Below are 14,983 nucleotides of genomic sequence, written 5' to 3'. Positions count from 1 at the left end.
TTCTTTGCTGTTCCTCTCACTAAACACTTATCTCCGGATCCCAACTATTTTTCCTGGCTGTCCTCGTGCTAGAATGCTCAATTTGCCCATATCTAACTCCAAGTTTCTCTGACTTCTTTCTAATCCCTGCCCAAAACCCACTTCCTCTAAAAATCCTTTCCTAGTCCTTAATTTTAGTGACTTCTCTCTCCTGATTATCTCTAATTTATATCGTATATATCTTGTGTTCTTAGGTGTTTGTGAGAAACTTGAGGTCATGAACATTGGGGGTTTTTGTCTTTCTTTGCATCATTAGCATTTATCATAGGGTCACTATATTATCTTACTTAACTTACTAGGTCAGCCACCTAGTTCAATTATTTTTAAGGCTTTAGAAGTTTAAAATATCTCTCTCTCTCTCTCACACACACACACACACACACACACACACAAATTCATTTGCCTTCTCATTGATATTGAAATTACTTTAACATGGGAAAAACCTTAATAGTGAGAAAATTTAAGGATAGGAATTCAAGACATAAAACCTGGATTTGACTCCCAATCCTTCTATTTACTTGCTATGTGGGCTCCTCATCTTTCTCGTTAGAACTTCACTTCCTTCATGAGTTAAATTAGGGATTAGATAAAATCAGAAGTTCTCCAAGTGTGCTTTGGAGAATCTCTGAAGCTCTTTCAGGACATACACAAGGACAAAATCCACATTATTTAAAAAAAGTTTTAGACAAGTCTTCAAATTTTTAAAGAATTTAATAGGGTTCTGAGACCAAAAGTTTTGAGAATCGCCAGACAAGATGAATTCAAAAAGCCTTTCTATCTTGTGAATCTATAATTTGGAGAGGAGCCCACCATATGAAGTGCTTCTTACATAAAGAATGCATTGCCTTCCTACAAATTTTCATCAGGATACCAATAACGTATCAGGCCCTTTCTTAGAACAAGGTTTTGGTGGGGGAAGAATCTTTGGACTTGTCTTCTCCTTTCAAAAAAGGAAATACAGGAAAGGGAAATAAACCATACAAATGGGAATCATTTTGAGCTCTGTATTTTTTTTCCTTTAACTACAATGGGATTAGAATCAAGGAATTTAAAGGAAATCAAGATCAAATGTGAAATGTAGATAAAATAATTTAATCTTCCCCAACCTCAGTTTCCTCATTTATAAAATTAAGGGTTGAACTAGATCTGAGGATCAAAGGATTTAAAACTGGAAGAATTTTAGAGGCTATTTAGAAGCTATTAATCACAAATCACAGAAGAGGAAATGGAATCTTGGAACTGTAAGGGACATCTTCCAATATATCCTATCTCTAAGAAATAATCCTTACTAACCTATTCTTATCAAAAGTTCTTCTAATTTCTTCTTGAAGACCTCTAGTAAGGAGAAATTTACTGCTTTCCATTCCATTTTGTGTTATTTCTAATTTTGTGTGTGTATTTCTATATATTGACTTGAAATTAGCCTCTCTATAGCTTTCATTCCTTGCTCCTGGTTCTTTTTTTCCTGAGGCTACTCAGAAAAAGCCTTACCACTCTTCCATAAAACATACAACAATCTTTTTTCATGTCTGAAGTTAGCTATCATGGTCCTCACCAAGTCATCTCTTTTTCAGGTTAAATATTTCCATTTCCCCTTAAAAGATTCCCTCATGACATGACCTCCAGTTAAAGTCATCCTCATTTGGACAAATTCCAATTTTTTCTATAGCCTTTCTCAAATATGACCACTACAAATTATATGCATTATTTCATATATAGGCTGACCAAGGTGGAGTACAGTACAGATGCATTAATCAAACTGTGATGTTGCTCTTTAGCCTTAGATAGCATTCATTAGTTTTTGAGGTTATGTCAAATATCAAGTCATGAATCTACAGCTCATAAAACACCAAACAAATATATTTTTTTCTCATGAACTCTTATCTGGTTCCATCTAATACTTATGAAATTAATTTTTGTTTTGCTAAATAAAGTAACTTTATTAAGTATCATCATACTAGATTGGATCAATTGTTCTCATCTGTGGAAATATTTGTGGTTCCTGACTTTGTCATTTAAGATATTAGCTGTTCTTGATGCTGAGCAAGATGAGCAGAGCCAGAAGAACATTGTATGCCCTAACAGCAATGTGGGAGTGATGCTCAACCTTAATGGACTTGCTCATTCCATCAATGAAACAATCATGCACAATTTTGGGATATCTGTGATGGAGAACTCCATCTGTATCCAGAGAAAGAATTGTGGAGTTTTAACAAAGGTCAATGACTATTACCTTTAATTTAAAAAAAAACACAAACCACTATCTTATGTAATTTTGCTATCTCTCATACTTTATTTTTCTTACTTAAAGATATGATTTCTCTCTCATAACATTCAACTTAGATCAATGTATACCATGGAAACAATGTAAAGACACATATTGCCTTCTGTGTGCGGGGGAGAGAAGCAATATTAGAGAAAAAAATTGTAAAATTCAAAGTAAATAAAATCTTTCTTTAAAAAGATATTAGCTGTTCTTTCCAGTTTCCTGTCCTTTGTAAATTTTAATTAATCTCTTTTATTTTTGAAATTCATGACACTGATGTCAAACAACATAGCCAACAACAAACCTTTGAGACATTTCACTCTTGATCACTTTCCCAATTGGCACTGACTCAATAGTGGTCATTGACCCCTTTGGTTCTATCCATTCAACAAGTTCCAAAAGAACATCATTGTACCCTTACCTATACTTCATTTCTCCACCTTAAATATGAATCCAGTTAACCTGTCAAACAGGCAAATAAGGTTATTCTGTTAAGATCTGATTTGATGATTCCATGCTGGCTTCTAGGGATCATCATTTCTCTTCCTAGATGCCTCCATACTATCCTATTAATGACCATTTCATTCTTTTCCTCCAGGAATCATATCCAAAATAAAATGCATACTAAAAAGGAGAGAAGCTGGCCTTGGTCTATCCTAGTATGAGAACTATGGCACTGGGCTAGTTGCTAGCTGCTACCCATTTTTATTACTGAGGAATTTCCTCAGTCAATCAATCAATAAACATAAATCAGATATAAATTATGAACCAGGAATGTGCTAATCACTAGAACAAAGAAAGGCAAAAGTCAATCCCTGCCTTCAAGGAGCTCACAATCTAATGGAGAAAGAATATATTAAAAGAAACTAAAGCTGTTGCACAAGAATGAGTGTGGAATAAGGAGCACAGGCCTCAGAGCAGCCCTGCAGTGAGAACTGCAGCGGGAATAGGGAAAACCAGCCTGCACCTCCAGAGCACAGCCCACAGATGGTAAAGGGGTTGGAGAGACTGCAGACATCTCTCAGCTCTCCCTGGGGTAGGGCTCTGCTGTTTGTCCACACTCAGATCCAAGTTGCAGTTTGGCCTTCCATACTAAGATAGCAGGGCCCCTTCTCATGGCTCCAGGGCAGAGGGGAGTGTCTATGGTTATCTACATATCAAAGCACAGGCAGGAGTGCATAAGACCTTGGAGGAATAAAGGTCCCAGGGGGGTTTCCCAAAAAATCCTCAAAGCAGGTGTCCCAATAACACTCAAAAACTCAGGAAGCACCGCAAAACCAGGCACAGGTTGGAGAAGTGAGTAAAAAAGAGAAAAAAGAGAAATACCATTGAGAAATTCTTTGTGTATGATCCCAAGAAGGATCAAAATACTCAATCTGAAGATAAAGAAGTACAAGCTTCTGCATCTAAAGAATACAAGAAAGATGGAAGTTGGGCTCAGGCTATGACAGAACCCAAAAAAGATTTTGAAAATCAAGTAAGGGAGAAAGAAGAAAAATGGGGAAAAGAAATGAGAAAGATTCAGGAAAAACATGAAAAAAAGTCAGCAGCTTAGTCAAGGAGATCCCCCCAAAATGCTGAAGAAAATAACATGTTAAAAAGCAGCATAGGTCAGATGGATAAAATAGTTCAAAAAGTTATTGAGGAGAAGAATGCTTTAAAAAAGCAGAATTGACCAGATGGAAAAAAAGAGACAAGAAAGCTATCTGAAGAAAAAAAATCCTTCAGATGTAGAATGGAACTAAAGGAAGCTGATGACTTTAGGAGAAATCAAGATACAATACTGCAACACCAAAAGAATGAAAAATTAGAAGAAAATGTGAAACATTTCATTGAAAAAACAACTGATCTGGAAAACAGATTCAGGAAAAATAATTTTAAAATTATTGGGATACCTGAAAGTCACAATCAGGAAAGGAGTCTTGACCTCATTTTAAAGAAATCCTACAGGAAATTTGCCCTGATATACTAGAAGCAGAGGACAAAATAGAAATGGAGAGAATCCACTGATCTCCTCTGGAAAGAGATCCAAAAAAACCCAACCCCCCCCCCCCAAGTATATTATAGCCATGTTCTAGAATTCCCAAATCAAACAGAAAATATTACAAACAGCCAGAAGAACACTGTTCAAATATCATGGAGCTGCAGTCAGGATCACACAGGACTTAGCAGAAACTACATTAAGGGCTTGTAGGGCTTGGAATATAATATTCCTGAAGGCAAAAGAACTAGGAATTCAGCCAAGAATCAACTACCCAGCAAAACTGAATGTCCTCTTCCAGGGGAAAAGATAGACTTTCAGTGTAACAGGGGAATTTCAAATGCTCCTGTTGAAACAACCAGAGCTGAACAGAAAGTTTGACCTTCAAGTACAGCACTCAGGTGAAGGATAGAGAGTGAAGGAGAAGGGTAAATGATGAGGGACTTAATGATGATGAACTGCATGTATTCCTGCATAGAAAAATGATACTGATTATACTCATATGAACCTTCTCATTTAATAGAGCAAGTAGAAGGAGCTTTTATAGATGAAGCACAGGAGAGAGTTGAATTTGAAGATATAATATACTGTAAAAAATGGAGTCAGTGACTAAAAGGGAAATGCACTAGGAGTAAGAGAAAGGAGAGGTGAAATAGGCTAAGATATTTCATATAATATATATATATATATATATATATATATATATATATATATTTTACAATGAGTTTTGCAATGACATGGAAGGGGGAAGGCAAGAGGGAATGAGGGAACCTTCACTCTCATCAGAAATGACTCAAAGAGGAAACAGCATACATACTCAATAGGGTATAGACATCTAGAACAAAAAGGAGAGAAGGGGGAAAGGGGGAAGGGGGGATGTGGGTGATAGAGGAGAGGGTAGATCATAGGAGAGAATAGTTAGATATAACACATTTTCTTTTTTACTTCTTGCAAAGGGCTGGGTTTGGGTGACCTGTCTGGGACCAAGAGGCAGGGTGGTTGTTGGGTCTCAGGGGTGGTATGTGGGCTCAGGTTTTCTTGGCCCCAGATACTGTGATCAGTCCACTGTGCTGCTCAGAAGAGGGACAGAGTGAAAGGAGAGAGAAAATATAATATATGGTAGTGGGGAGGAATGGATGGAGGGAATTACAATCAACAACAGCAACAGTGGAAAAATATGGAAGTAACTTATATGAAGGACTTATAAAGAATGTGATCCAACTGCAACAGAGCTGATGGTATCAGAACACAGACTGAAATACCCTTCCCCCCCCTCTTTACTTTATTTCTCATGAGGGCCTATATTTTTTGGGGGATGGAGTATTATGTTTGCTCTTAAACAAGAATATTTTAGTAATGTATAAAAATCACTTGTACAAAAATATTCATAGCAGTTCTGTTTGTGGTGGCATAGAATTGGAAATTAAGCAAATGTCCTGCAATTGGGGAATGGCTTAGCAAACTGGTATATGTATGTGATGGAACACTATTGTTCTATTAGAAGCCAGGAGGGATGGGAATTCAGGGAAGCCCAGAAAGGTTTGCATGGACTGATGCTGAGTGAGATGAGCAGAACCAGGGGTACATTGTACACCTTACCACAATAACCAAACTTGATGGACTTGCTCATTCCATTAGTGCAACAATCAGGCACAATACTTTATTTTTCTTCCTTAAGGATATGATTTATCTCTCATCACATTAAACTTAGATCAATGCATACCATGGAGACAATATAAAGACTAACAGACTGACTTCTGTGGGGGGCAGGGGGAGCAAGATTGGGGTAAAAAATTCAAAATTAAAAAAAATCAGCCATACAAGTATAAAACGAAGGAAGAATGAGTAGATAATGTTTGTGTGAAGTGTTGCTGATGTCTCAGGGGATGCAATTGCCCAGCTTTCTGGTACATGTCTATTTATTCCCTGAGTGAGGGATCTCTGGACTCATGGTCAAAGCTGGGTTTCTCCCCTGGGCCCAGGGTCATCAAGCTTCTGTCTGTTAGCAGACCATGGGCTTCCTTTGGAGCTCCCTTCTGATGCGCAGTGGTCATTAGAAAATGTCTCCTTGATGAGGGTAAAACCCAATAGTCATAACTGAGGTTTGAAATTGCTAAATATCTGGCTAAAGAACTGGGGAATAGGGCTGGACATTGTTCTCAAGTTTAAAATGATGTGTTTTCTGTATAAAGTACCTTAGAATCCCTTGAGGGTTCCCTTCACAGTGTAGATCCCAGCAGATGGTTTAGGGAGCTGCTCTGGGCTGTTCTCCTATTTGCAGTAGCTCCTTTCAGGGTTCCTGTTCCTGACTGCTGTCAAGACACTATTGTGTCTCTTTCTGGAGCATCCTCCATACCCCCTGGTTCCCAGCAAGGGCCTGAAGCATAGTTTCCCGTCACTTCTCTTTTTAGCCAGGCAATACTAAAAGCCTTCACTGCCAAGGCAGAATTTTCTTTTCTTTTCTTTTCTTCAAAAAGGAGGGGAAAAGCCTCAAAATTTCTCTTTTTTTATAGCAGGAGCTACAGTTGTTTCTGTAGGAGTGCAGTCAAGTAAACTAGAGCTTATTAAGTATATAAGTAAGTTTTAAGTGAGGGTCAATATACCAAATTCTATGCTAAGCCCTAGGCAGATAAAGAAAGGGGGAAAAAAACAGTTTTCTGATTTTATGGAGCAATAGGAAACAACCAGACACAACTATCTATCTATCTATCTATCTATCTATCTATCTATCTATCTATCTATCTATCTCTATCCATCCATTCATTTATCTCTATCTTCATCTATCTATCTATCATCATTTTGGTTTTGTTTTTGTTTTTTGCAAGGCACTGGGGTTAGATGACATCCAAGATCATACAGCTGGATAATTATTAAGTGTCTGAGGCTGGATTTGAGCTCAGGTCCTTCTGACTCCAGGGTAGGTGCTCTTTCTACTGTGCCACCTAACTGCCCCTATCTATCTATCATCTAATAAATGAGTTAATCTTAAAAAAAGAAACTAAAAAGGAGAAGAGAAAGGTGACCAGGATAGTGAAGTCGCAGGAATGCATCCCAGTAGGAAATGAGATGAATAACCTGGGGATTTCTCTAAATGAAGATTCTGGAAAGAGCTCTTCACCTTTCTCCAATGCCTTTTCAAACAATGGGCAATGCAACAGCCTCAGAGGCAGGAGCGGTTTGAGATACTGTATTGATGTGACTTTTTCAGCATAAGATTCCAAAAGAACAAACTAGATTAAAAGGAGTGTTGGCTCTCTGGGATTTCCTTGACAAGATTAACTTCTTGGCAGAGTAGAGGTTAATAAAGACCTCCTATAAGATTTCCTTGACAAGTTTTGTTCCTGTGGCACTATTAATTCCTTGGTAACAAAATTAATCAGATAAAAAATCAGATAAAAACAATTCTTTGCTAAGGTAAAAAAAAAATTACTTTAGCTTTTTGACACCACATAAGAAGATTGACTGAGTCATACACCTGAGTTGTTTTTCTGGAACTAAGGCTTTAATAGAGTTGAAAAGGCTAGAGTTAAGCATAGAAATTTCAGATGTCCAAAGATTAGAAAGAAGACTAAAAGAGAATATATATATATATATATATATATATATATATATACACATTCTAATTTTCTGGAAGGTAGAATGTATATTCCTGTGTCTTCATATTTTAATATGGTGTCAGGAGAGAGCAAAATACATCGTCCCAGAGAAGGTAGCAAAGATAAATAGCATTATGCAAAAGGTGTAATTTCTAGAAGACAATGGGTTCTTGGAGGAATTGGGAGCCTGAATCAAGAGAACTGCAATGTACAGGAGCATGATGTGAAAGGAGAAAATCTAGTACTTTGAATTAAGTGGACTGTGTGCCAGTATGGAGGTGGGATAGGGTAGGGATTCCTAATCCTTTTCCCTCCTAGGAGAATTTTTAGGAGCTCTGGGGTAATATTATGAGGAGGATCACCAAGAAGAAAACTATAGTGAAAGTAAAACTTAAAAAAAAATTTATGGCATGATTTTCTCCCTTACTTCTAATTCTCCTTTAACAACATGACTAATATGAAAATATGTTAAACACAATTATAAATGTATCACCTAATCTATATCAGATTTTTTTCTGCTATATGATGCAGTGGACAGAGCACTGGCTTTGGAGATAGGAGGATGGAAGTTCAAATTAAGTCTCAGACATTTACAAGCTGTGTGACCTGGGACAAGTCACTTAACCCTGTTGTCTTGGTTCCTATCTGTCCACTGGATCCAGATAACTTTGGAGGAGAAAGTGAGGCTGATGACTTAGCACAGACCCCCCCCCCCGGGATATCATGGTCTTCTTCAGGAATGAAGGATAAATATTAGTTTTGCTACTATGGGGGAGGAGGGAAGGGAGGGTGATAGAAAAATATGGAATTCAAAAGCTTATAAGAGGATGAATGTTGAAAACTATATTTGCATGTAATTGGAAAAAATTAAGTAAAGGCTAATCAAAAAGTTTATGGTAAAGAACAAATCTTTAGCTATATAGAGTATTTGAGATTAAGGATTAAAAATGGTTTAATTAAAATGAAAAGGGGATTAGCATGTGATTGTGGAATTCCTAAACAGTAGAATTTAAAGTTGGGAATATTTAATAGTTAGTAGAGGGATAATTGGAGGGTTTTTGTTTCATTTTGTTTTGTTTTTGTACAAGATTGGCATGAACAGATCTGTAAATAAGGAAGAACAATTTGGTAATAATGTGAGCACTTAGCGGTGGGGGAAACTGTGTTAGGATATTGATTCTTTCTTTGTGTTATGAATGGTCCACTTTTCTATGCAAAGGAGACAAGTGCCTCTTTTCAAACTCTTGCTGAATTCTGCCATCTAATCTGACTTTTTTATAATACTGGATGGAGTAATAAACAGATTAATTGGATTGATTAATAAGCATATTAAAAAGCAGAGCAACCTATCTTAGGCCCTTGTTCTATGATTGATGATTATAGTTAAACCTCTAGGAGAGTTATAAAGTAGTAAAACTGCTATAGGTGAACCTGTTACCTCCTTTTTGCCCTTTTTCTACTACCAAAAGGCCCTATCACAACCCTTGGTCCAAGTTCATACTATAAAATTGATGAGGATTGTCATTCTTCAATAGATATAAATGATGTTCCTATTTCTATTGCGAATTTTAGGATCTAGACATATCTGATTTCTAGCTTTCAATGTCTGTCTCTTTATCCATCTCTTTTAATTTATCTCGCTGACTCTGTCTCCCTCTATCCTGGTTTGTTGATCTCTGTTGCTGTCTATCTAACCTTTCTCTACTCTGTCTCTGGGTGTCTCATCAGTCCCAAAGAGTTGGACTTTACAAATGTCCTCTCATGAAGAAAAAAAAACCTCTTTCCTTTAGAAAACTCTCCCACTGACTCCGGCTCTTAAAAGGTCCATTGCCGTGTATCAGCATTCTCTCCACCAATCCAGTTACATTTAAGTAACACCAGGCAAAGTTCCCCAGTCATGAATGAAAGATAAAACTAAAACACAAACTAAAAAGCAATTTCTGGTCTCACACAGATGTTTCAGTTCACCAAATGTTAATATAATTGCCTTTATTTTTCTAGATAGAGTCAAAGAAACAGATGGGTATGTAAGCTCAAAGTGTAAAGGAAAGCTTTGAAAAATGCCCATTGCAGGAGGGTCTTAAAGAACCTCCTTGTCAAATTCAAGCAGAAAGGTGATGAAAATATTTTTTATGTTTCAAAATGCAAAAGAGGGAAAAGGTGAAGGGAAAGTCCCTAATCTTCCAACTTCAGAAGGCAGCAATAAAGACCTAGCAGCTTGCAACCAGATTCAGTCTGATTATCAATTTTTTTTTTGCTTTGGAAAGGTAGTGATTTATGGGCAGAATGAGATTTTTTTCTCATCCATCAGGACAGAAAAATTTCAATGTCAGGAGATAATCTAGTTTGGTGGTTTGGTGGTATAAGAACTGATAGGGCAAGGCCATGACCTTTCCTTCCTTTCCCAGAAGAATATGAAAAGAGAAGCTTACTGTGTAGACCATGAAGTCAGAGTCCAATTACTTCCACCCTTAAAAAATAGAATTCCTAATCTGAGGTCCATGAACTTTTAAATAAAATTTGATAACTGAATTTCAAATTAACTGGTATCCTTTATAATTCCTTAGATTTTATTTTATGAATTTGAAATTATGATATTGAAAAAGAGTTCATAATCTTCCTCAGGTGGCCAGAGGGTTCCATGTTACAAAAATTGTGCTTTAGAGAAACAATCAACTTTGTCCATAGTTTGGAAAATAGTTTTTAAAGATCTAAAATTGGTCCAATCTACACTAGGCAATAAATTTAACTGTTCGATTTTTTTTAGGGTTTTTTTTTTGCCAGGCAAATGGGGTTAAGTGTCTTGCCCAAGACCACACAGCTAGGTAAATATTAAGTGTCTGAGACTGGATTTGAACCCAGGTACTCCTGACTCCAAGGCCGGTGCTTTATCCACTGCGCCACCTAGCCACCCCTTAACTGTTTGATTTTTAACTAAGTCCCCCAAAACCAGTAATTGCTGTCAAACAATTGGTTTGACATTTTTTCTCTACATTTGAGATAATTGACTTGTTTAGCATTATGAGAATATTAACACTTAGTCTCAAAGGGCATAATCTCTCTTTTATCTCATTATCCCCATCTACTTTATTGTCACCTTTCTTCCAACCATACCCCAAATGCAAATTTATACTATATACGTAGTATATAGACATATCAACATATATAGTACATATATGTCTATCTATCAAGATAGATTAGATAGATATACATACACATATATATGGGGTGAGAGAGAGAGAGTGCTATAACTTCTTGTTCCACCTATTCTACATGTCAGAATGGATTTTTAAATAGATTTCATTCAGTTATTATACATAATTATTTTATGTAGACTTAGTTAAGCTGAATGCAGTTGATGAGGCCTAAAAAAGGCATATATGATTGTGTTTTCATGTGCCCACTTAGTTAGCAATCAGCATTGTTTTCCCAAAGCAAAGGGCTTCTGTTCAAGGAATCTGCCAATTATACATTCTGGTGGTGGATAGCTATAGTGCAGTAACAGATGATGGGACGGCAGGCAGTCTGTCTCCTTCTAGGGAATAAGGCAAGGATTCCTTTAACACAATGTGACAACTAATCTCTCTATAGCATCTGACTGAGAGGTTTTAATTACTAGCATGATAATACACTTCATACATAACATACATAACATACTTTTCTATGTTTCCTCTGGTCGTTTGGTGACACACATGAGCATGGAACACAAACCAGTTATCTTGACCTTTCTCCCACACTTCCTCCCCCCCTGAGAGTGTGCTTGGGTTTTTGTGCTTGTGCTTTGGGGTCCTTTGGCTCTCCTCTCACCCTCAGAAATTGCTAGTTTAATAAACACAGTTGTCCCAGGGAGTGGAAGTGTTTTCACAGCCGTGCTGGCATTCAAATGAATCCTGTTTCTAAGAGGAAGCTTTCAGGGGGTTGGGGAGAACATGTGTGTTTTGGTTGGTATTGATGGTATGCAGAAATTTCAGGGTTGACATTGGGAGACCATGCAGATGAAAACTCCCCTCCAACTGAAGGATCATCCTTCGTAGTTCCATTTTTAATACATTTTAATAATATCTAGTATCTGTAGCAAATTTGAAATATAGATTTTTTCCTGTATAATATTGAATTTTTGTACATCTTTATTTTGCCTAAATGTTTCAGTTTTAGCCAGAGATTTGGAATCATGGAGATTCAATGGAAAGGTTCTTGAGACACCATTTTGCTTTTTTCCCCCCATAGGAAGAATATATGTGACGATGACAGTGGCTTGTCACATAAGAATTTGGCAATGATGAAGTCATTTAGAGACATTCAGACACTAGACTGTGTCTTTGGAAATTTACCAAAGGATAGAATCTGTATGCATTACCCAAAGGGCTGTTGGACTTCCTTCAGTTATATTTGGTTGCCTTGACTAAAGTGCCTTGTGAGTAGATAGAAATGTGAGTGAAAAACAAGAAGACCCAGGGCCCCCGGGTCACAGAGTAAAGTAGAAGGGAGTAAATTATTCAAAGACTCAAAAAGTAGCAAGGGACCAGGCTATTACGACTTTTGGTGCCAAACACTATTTTATATTTGATCCTGAAGATGATAAGAAGCCACTGGCATTTACTGAAGAGATAGGTGACATGGTCAGATCTGAGGACCAGAGTGAAGGATAGACTGTGGCTGGAAAAGATTTGAGATAAGGAGACCAACCAAAAGGTACTGCAAAAGTCTAAGGGTAAGGGATGAAAACTTAAATTAGAGTGGTGTCAGTATCAAGAAGAGAAGGGGGGCATATTTGGAATACATGAGGGCAGAATCAGCAAGAGTTAGCAATTCCTTGGATATAAAGAGAGACAGACAGACAGAGACAGGAAAAGAGGAATTGGGGATGATTTATGTTTCAGATCTGGATGTCTAGAAGATGGTAGTATTCTTGTCAATAATAGGGAAATAAGGAAGAGGAGAGAGTTGGACATGGGGATGATAATTTCAATTTGGGATATGTTGAATTTAAGATGTTTATAAGGCATCCAATTCAAATTTTCTAATAGGCAATTGTATTTGTGAATATTGAGATCAGGAAAGAGTTTAGGGCTAGATAAATAGACCTGACAGTCATCAGTATAAATATGACCATTGAATACATAGGGACCAATGAGATTAATCAGTATAGTATAGAAGAGAAAGGACCTCTAGGACTAAGACTTGGTGGAGACTTAGAGTTAGTAGGAATGACCTGGATGGAGATCCATCAAAGAAGGAAGGGAAATTTTGCAAATTAGGAAATCAGAGGAACTATTTCTACCCAACTCTGTGTAAATTCATGGGCAAATGATTTAATGTCCCTAGGCTTCTGTTTCCTCATTTGTAAAAGAAAGGGTTTTGACAAGGTGACCTTTAAGATTCTTTGCAGATCTAAATAGAGGAATGCAACATCATATTACTATGATACAGTAGAAATCATTATCTCCCACTTTGATATGTTACAGATAGCTAAAGCTGAGACCCATACAGAATATGCAGCAAGCTACCTAGAAATAAAGCTGAGAATAAAATCAATCATGCAACCAATCACGTATTGATTAAGTATCTGCTACATGCTTATTGCTGGTGAAACAAGTATAAAGAATGAAACCACCCAACTTGTATTCCCTTAAATTCAAATGCAGGACATAACAATTAAATAGAAAACACATCCAACATAAACACAAAATTAACAAACACACACAAAGAAAATTGTTAAATGCAAGATAATGTGGAAAGAAGGATTGGGGGATCAGGAAAGGCTTCATGCAGAAGATGGTGCTTAAGTTGCACCTTAAAGAAAGAGGAGGGCGCAGAGAGGGCCGAGCCGTGGATCGCCGCCGCTCCGAGCTCCGCGGCTGCCCGCCGCACCTCGCCCGGCGGGCGGCTCCTCGCGCAGCTGTGCAGAAGCCCATAATCTGAAATGGAGCACACCTTCACCCCGCTGGAATGCCTTCTCTCCCCTGGGGATTTGAAGTATTGCCTATTGATCCTTAATCAGCCTTTGGACAGAAGTCATTTTCATCATCTGTGGAGCAAAGCTGTTCTTAAAGCCTGTGCTGATGGAGGTGCTAACCGGTTGTATCATTTAACTGAAGGAGATCAAGAGAGCTTCTTACCTGAGTACATCAGTGGAGATTTTGATTCTATTAGACCTGAAGTCAAAGAATACTACAAAGTCAAGGGATGTGAACTTGTCTCAACTCCTGAGCAAAACTACACTGATTTTACTAAATGTCTTCGAGTACTCCAGAAGAAGATAGCAGAAAAGGATCTTCAGGTTGACATCATTGTGACTTTGGGTGGACTTGCAGGACGATTTGACCAGATCATGGCTTCTGTGGAGACCCTTTTTCATGTAACTGAGATCACTCCAATACCTATTATCATCATACAAGAACATTCTCTTATTTGCCTGCTTCAGCCAGGAAAGCACAAACTCAATGTAAATACAGGATTTGAAGGTGATTGGTGTGGCCTTATTCCTGTTGGACATCCATGTAAGCAAGTCACTACAACAGGCCTAAAGTGGAACCTCACCAATGATATGCTCATGTTTGGAACTCTAGTCAGCACCTCAAATACCTATGATGGCTCTGGTGTTGTGACAGTGGAAACAGATCATCCACTCATCTGGACCATGGGCATCAAACATGACCCAGCAGATGACACTTCACACTCCACCCCTGCCCATGACTGAACACCTGGAGGAATATCTGTATTGGAACAGCAATATAAGCCAAGAAGGGGAAGAGGGGGAGCTAGTTTTTTTATAATTGTTTCATGCATTTTTGGATATATCATTTTAATAGAGGGTTTCTAATTTTTTAAAATTAGTTACATGTAATCAAAGTCAGTTGAAAAACACAAATTTGGATCAGTCCTTTCTAAAATTCAGATTTGAATATTCACAGTAGAATTCACCAAAATTCACTTCTACAACAGTCCTCCCTTTGAAGCTCCTAATACATTCCTCAGGAAACTTTCAGATCCTATCCCAAGACCTCCAAGTGGCAAAACTTTTTACTTCATACTTCTTTGACTCTTCTTAAATCATTTATAAGTGCTGCAGCCCTAATTACTCATGAAAGGGGGGTAAAA

The 14,983-nt window shown here is 37.5% G+C and overlaps 1 pseudogene; it reads left to right on the top strand.

The window, feature by feature from the left end:
- Nucleotides 1-13,791: 13,791 nt before the first annotated feature.
- On the top strand, nt 13,792-14,589 carry LOC141511010 (thiamine pyrophosphokinase 1 pseudogene; annotated as a pseudogene).
- The last annotated feature ends 394 nt before the right edge of the window (nt 14,590-14,983 follow it).

This window comes from Macrotis lagotis, chromosome 2, assembly GCF_037893015.1.
Source record: "Macrotis lagotis isolate mMagLag1 chromosome 2, bilby.v1.9.chrom.fasta, whole genome shotgun sequence".
In the NCBI taxonomy this organism is placed as follows: domain Eukaryota; kingdom Metazoa; phylum Chordata; class Mammalia; order Peramelemorphia; family Peramelidae; genus Macrotis; species Macrotis lagotis.
The sequence above is the reverse complement of the archived record's forward strand: the minus strand, read 5'-3'. Positions and strand labels throughout refer to the sequence as shown.